Below are 5,711 nucleotides of genomic sequence, written 5' to 3'. Positions count from 1 at the left end.
GATGGAATTTATATCAAAGCAAACATCCCACTTGAAGAACAACAAAGGTTCTGGAATAGAAAGGGCTATCTCTCACAAAATGTGATGGCAACATGTACATTTGATATGCAATTCACCTATGTACTTATTGGATGGGAGGGATCAGTAGCTGATTCTCATGTATTGAAGGACGCATTGACTCGCTGAAATAGAATCTGCGTACCTGAAGGTAAATAATATATTGTTATGTAGTAATTTTTTTATTTTATCTTCAATTATTTTATGTGAAAAATATTTTGTACTGTACGTAAAGATTATCTAGTCAATGCTGGTTATGCAAATATGTCAGAATTTTTGGCTTCATATCGAGGAACTCGTTATCATCTACAAGAATTTGGAGACAACCTTCCTAGAAATGATCAAGAGCTATTCAACCGAAGGCACTCATCTTTGAGGAATACTATTGAACGAACTTTTGGTGCTTTAAAAGCTCGATTCCAAATGTTAAAAGTCGCTCCTCCATTTTCTTATAAGATCCAGATGAAAATTATAATAACTTGTTGCATATTACACAATTATATACGTAAAGAGGATTACAATGATATGTTTGAATTGGAAGATGATGATTCCGATGATGAGGTAGGTGGAGGAGGTGATGAGGTCCGATTAGCAGGTGAAAAATTGGATGAAGATAGCGATGATCTTGGGGATGAAGGCAACCTAGCAACAACAATGCGGGGGTGTCATGCATTAGAATCTACTAGAGCTACACAATTTCGAGATGTCATAGCAACTAGCATGTGGAGTAATATTAGTGGTTTTACTTTATTGCATTTGAACATGTATGTTGTCATTCGTATCTACTAAACTAGTAAGTTGATGATGTTAAACACACAAACTCGTTGTTAAAAATAATTTACTCTAATTATATTCGTTGTTGTCATTTTATACCTTTTTGTTACGTGTTTTTTATTAAGTATTTTTATACTATATATTAGGTTATTACAAAACAATTTATTTATTAATTATATTCATTTATGTTATTTTTAACTATTTTGTGTACTTTAAATAATTTATTCTAGTCACACGTAATTAGTATATTAATTTATAACAAAATTTAATCATTATTTTGTTTAATTACGCAATTTATTTAATTAATTAAACAATTAGGTTTATTTATTATATTCCCTTATGTTATTTTTTAATTTTTATTAATTTTATATAGTTTATTCTAGTCACACGTAATTAGTATATTAATTTATAATGAATTTTAATCATTAATTGGTTAATTATCCAATTTATATAATTAATTAAACCATTATGTTTATTTATTATATTCCCTTATGTTATTTTTTAATTTTTATTAATTTTATATAATTTATTCTTGTCACACATAATTAGTATATTAATTTATAATGAATTGTAATCATTAATTGGTTAATTATCCAATTTCTATAATTAATTAAACCATTAGGTTTATTTATTATATTCCCTTATGTTATTTTTTAATTTTTTTTATTAATTTTATATAATTTATTCATGTAAGACATAATTATTGTTTTAATTTATAATAAACTATAATCATTAATTGGTTTAATTGTCCAATTGTTAGAATTAATTAAACCATTAGGTTTATTTATTATATTCTCTTATGTTATTTTTTAATTTTTTTATTAATTTTATATAATTTATTGTTGTCACAGGTAATTATTGTTTTAATTTATAATAAACTATAATCATAAAATGTTACTCATTCTCTTCTTTATTTAAAAAAAGGACACTGGAATCTGTTTTCCAGCCACTTCAACTGGCCTGGACTAACACCCAAACATGAATTGAAGTGGAAGCAATTCATCTCACTTCAATTCAATTTTCCATTTCATTTCCACTTCATTGTGGACTAACCCTCCTAAATAGGGGTATTTTTATCTTTTTCATTTGTTTAAGGGTATATTTATAATTTCTCTTTTCCTTCCTCATTTTAGAATAGGGTTTCTCGTGAAACCTTTAGACTTTGTAATATTGTATTCAGAGATTTTGATAATGGAAAATACTCTCTTAAATCAGACATATTTACATGGTATCAGAGCGAGAAATCGAGCGATTTTGCTTCAATTTTGCAGGTGATTTGTTTGTTCTCGCACTCAATTTTTTTTTTTCCTCGGTTTACGCTCGTTCTGCTCGTCTGCCATTTCCGTGCCACCGTCTGCTCATAGTTCAGTGATCTCTGGTTCTTGAAGACGCTGTGCCGCCCCGCAAAAGCTCCATCTTTGGCTGAATCGTCGTTTAGGTGCCATCAGAGGTTGGTTCCCCTCTCTCTGCTTGGTCTGTTCTCGATTAGTTTTCTGTAGTGGATTTCGGAGTTCTTGGATCGTCTGGGTTATTTGTGGCTTTCGTTACTTTGTTTCGCAGGCGAGAGGTTGGGGTTTTGTCAAAAAAATTCGTTGGCAGAGAGGTTGGGGTTTCGTCGGATTTCGGTGTTTGAGCTTCCGTCCAGAGAGGTTTTATTTCCCCTCTCCGTTTTATTTCCATCAATTTCGTCATTTGGTTGGGGTTTGATTTTTCTTGTAGCCGCTGCTAGCGGGATTTTCTGCTTTGATAAGAATTCTGAAACAGGAGGAGATTTTGAAGTTGGGGTTTTGGTTGTGGACTTCTTGAGTGGTTGGTGGCGGTTGGACGTGATTTTTTTTGGGAAGGGTCCAGCTGAGTTTTGCTTCGATGGGGTTCTGAAGTCATGGTGAGTGTGGCTGCTTTAGTTGCTGGTTTGTTCTGGTTGGAAGTGTCGGTAGAACAGTAGCTTAAGGAGGAATATGGAAGTTCAGTGGCATTGCTGAATCGGGTTGGGTTTTTTATTCCGTTGGGGTTTCGTCGATTACCATTGGCAAAGAAGAGTCATTTGACAATTAATTCTATGGCTTCTATTAGTAACTCAAATGATCTATCATCATTAGCAGCCGAGATCGCTCACATTCTTGGTAAGTCGTTTGCTTCTAGCACTCAATTTGCATCTCATGCAGGTATGTCTTGTTTGGCTGGCTCCAGTGACACTCATAAATGGATCTTAGATTCTGGGGTCACACACCATATGACACCCCATTTGTCTCCTTTGCATGATTGTGTTCAGCCTTCTAAACCAGTAAACATCCAAGTCGTTAATGGCTCTGCCATGCCATTAGCCTCGATTGGAACTATCACACACCTTACTTGGTCTTTGTTTGATGTTTTTTATGTTCCCCGTTTAGCTGTTAACCTTTTTTGAATATGCAAACTTACTAATTTAGGTCTTACTATTACCTTTGTTTCTGATCATTGTCTTATACAAGACCACAAGTCTGGGAGGCAGGTCGGGACAGGCCATAGAGAAGGTGGTCTTTACTTGCTTGATGACTTGAATTTGCAAGTACCTTTGCAGGCGTCTAGTCTTTCAGTTCAATCCTTTTTACTTATGGCATTCTTGTTTGGGACATGTTTCTGTTTCTCGTTTGCAGTTTATGATAAAAAATCATATGTTAGATTCTAACATTAAATTTTCCACTGTGATTGTGTTGGTTGTAATCTTGGCAAGCAATGTCGTCTACCTTTTCCAACAAGTTATTATGTTACTTCTTTTCCTTTTGATCTTGTTCACTCTGATGTTTGGGGACCTGCACCTGTATCCACTAAAGGTGGGGCCACTATTATGCCTTGATTGTCGATGATTTTTCTCGTTTCTCTTGGATATTTCTTATGCATCGAAAATCAGACTTCTATTCTATTTATGTTCAATTTTGTGCTACGATGAGAACCCATTTTCCCACTCACATTAAATTTTTTCACTCTGATTCGGGTGGTGAATATTTGTCATCTTTATTGAATGATTTTCTTAAGTCTGCGGGTTCTATTCATCAGTTGTCTTTTCCTTATACTCCTCAGCAGAATGGTGTTGCAAAACGCAAACATCATCATCTTATTGAAACCGCTCGCTCTTTACTACTCCATGCCTCTGTCCCTTCTAAATTTTGGGGAGAAGCTGATGTAGAATTTAGTTACATCGGCTTTAATACCTCGCAAGCGTACGAATCGTTCATGTAATTTAACGGGAAGCGAGGGTCGTATCCACAGGGAGGACTGAATTTTGTGTATTCTTCAGTCAACTAGCCTAACCAAATATGATGAATTAATATGAACTAAACACTAATTATATCCTAAATTATCAAGCAATCATCTGGTTAACTACTTGCACAATAGGAAACGTTAACTCTGGATTTTACGGTGATTCGTGTCTCTCTCGAGCGCCACGTAACCACAAATCCGATTTCTTAATCCTTGCGTCTAACCCCTCTCGGGCTCATAGAGTGAAAGACAGAAATCGGATTAAAATACCAAAATCCAACCTCAATTATAATTCTAACCTAATTAGTTAATCTAATCAAATCAAATATCAATCTAATCAAATCAAATATCCGAAAAAAAAATTCAATACTTATTAATTATCAAATCAGATTCAATAAACATTCAAAACCTAAGTTCAAACCATATAAAAAATAAAATTCAAAAATGACAAATTACTCCCTTTGTCCTTCCTCTCGCTCGGGCAGCAACTCGTTCTCACGAGTGCTGCAATTTCCCGAAATTGGTGGCTTCGGGTAGCAAGAGTGAGTGGCCGGAGGTGGAGACGATGCCGGCGACGAAGGTTAGAAGCCGATGGACGGAGGTAACGTCTGGCGAAGAGCGAAACAGAGCTGACGTTCTCTAACCGGTTCTCTCGAGTCTCGGTTGGAGTCGGAAATATGTAATAGACATCGGAGGATAGTCGGAAAGTGGAAGTGGCATCGGAGAAGGCCTCTCGGATCACTACTCGGCCAGGCGAGCGACGACTGTCGAACTCACCTCGACGGAGACTCTCTCGAGCTCTCCTCGGGTTTGTTCTCGGTTGCTGGACGGCGGTGGACAACGGTGGCGCGGCGAAAGACAGTGGCCCGACGAACGACGGTGGGGAACTCCTCTCGGGTCCTCCCCTGTTTCCGGTCCAAGGTCCTCTGTTTTGGTCTTTGTTTTCTCTTGACGCTGTCCTTTTCTTCCGTTCGACGCTCTCCCCTTTCCTTTAATACCATCTTATTTATTTTAAAATGATTTGACCTAAAAATTACCTTAATTTCACTAAGGGAATTTTGGTAAATATCTCCTTCTCCACCAAAATTCTCGTGAAATTCCATAATTAAATCTATAAAAAATATTTCAGGAAGAAATAAACCTTAAAAACAATGAAATATAATCCAGGAGAAAAAAATATGCAATATCGACAGTGATTAATGCCAAATTCAATAAATGCTTATTTCATTTGAAAACCGATAAATAACCACCTATAACATAATTATAAAGGATATTATATTATAATTAACTTAGTTCTCATGTCAGAATATGACATCTATCACACCCCCAAACCTAAATCTTTGCTAGTCCCTAGCAAAACAACAATCGAACCAAAATTAAGCCTAGGAAAACAAAATGTCACTTTCGTACGGAGCACGATTGCATTTAGCGCATGCAACAAGCCGTTAAACCCCTATTCTGCAGTAGTGGACGAGTTATGTCTCGTGAGGGTTTGCATGGAATTTACCCATAAAACTCATCTAAATCAATAATATAAAAAGAAAAACTTAAGAAAATTTACTCCTCATTAGCATATGACTAACACTTAGTATCGTAAAATATCTGAAAATCATATGAGATCTTGCGAAATTTGAAAACCT

General features: G+C 35.4%; 1 long non-coding RNA gene across 2 annotated transcripts; it reads left to right on the top strand.

The window, feature by feature from the left end:
• Positions 1–2,007: 2,007 nt before the first annotated feature.
• Positions 2,008–3,714, top strand: LOC137956932 (uncharacterized). Of its 2 annotated transcripts, XR_011113285.1 has the most exons (4): positions 2,008–2,102; positions 2,220–2,281; positions 2,392–2,954; positions 3,303–3,714. It is a non-coding gene; the product is annotated as an uncharacterized lncRNA (long non-coding RNA). The 2 variants fall into 2 exon arrangements; XR_011113284.1 differs by having other exon boundaries at positions 2,008–2,281.
• The last annotated feature ends 1,997 nt before the right edge of the window (positions 3,715–5,711 follow it).

The sequence above is a fragment of the Aristolochia californica genome, unplaced genomic scaffold, assembly GCF_029961685.1.
Source record: "Aristolochia californica isolate CCGP_79_NKW_82.1479 unplaced genomic scaffold, dmAriCali1.0.hap1 SCAF_2, whole genome shotgun sequence".
Classification (NCBI taxonomy): domain Eukaryota; kingdom Viridiplantae; phylum Streptophyta; class Magnoliopsida; order Piperales; family Aristolochiaceae; genus Aristolochia; species Aristolochia californica.
The sequence above is the reverse complement of the archived record's forward strand: the minus strand, read 5'-3'. Positions and strand labels throughout refer to the sequence as shown.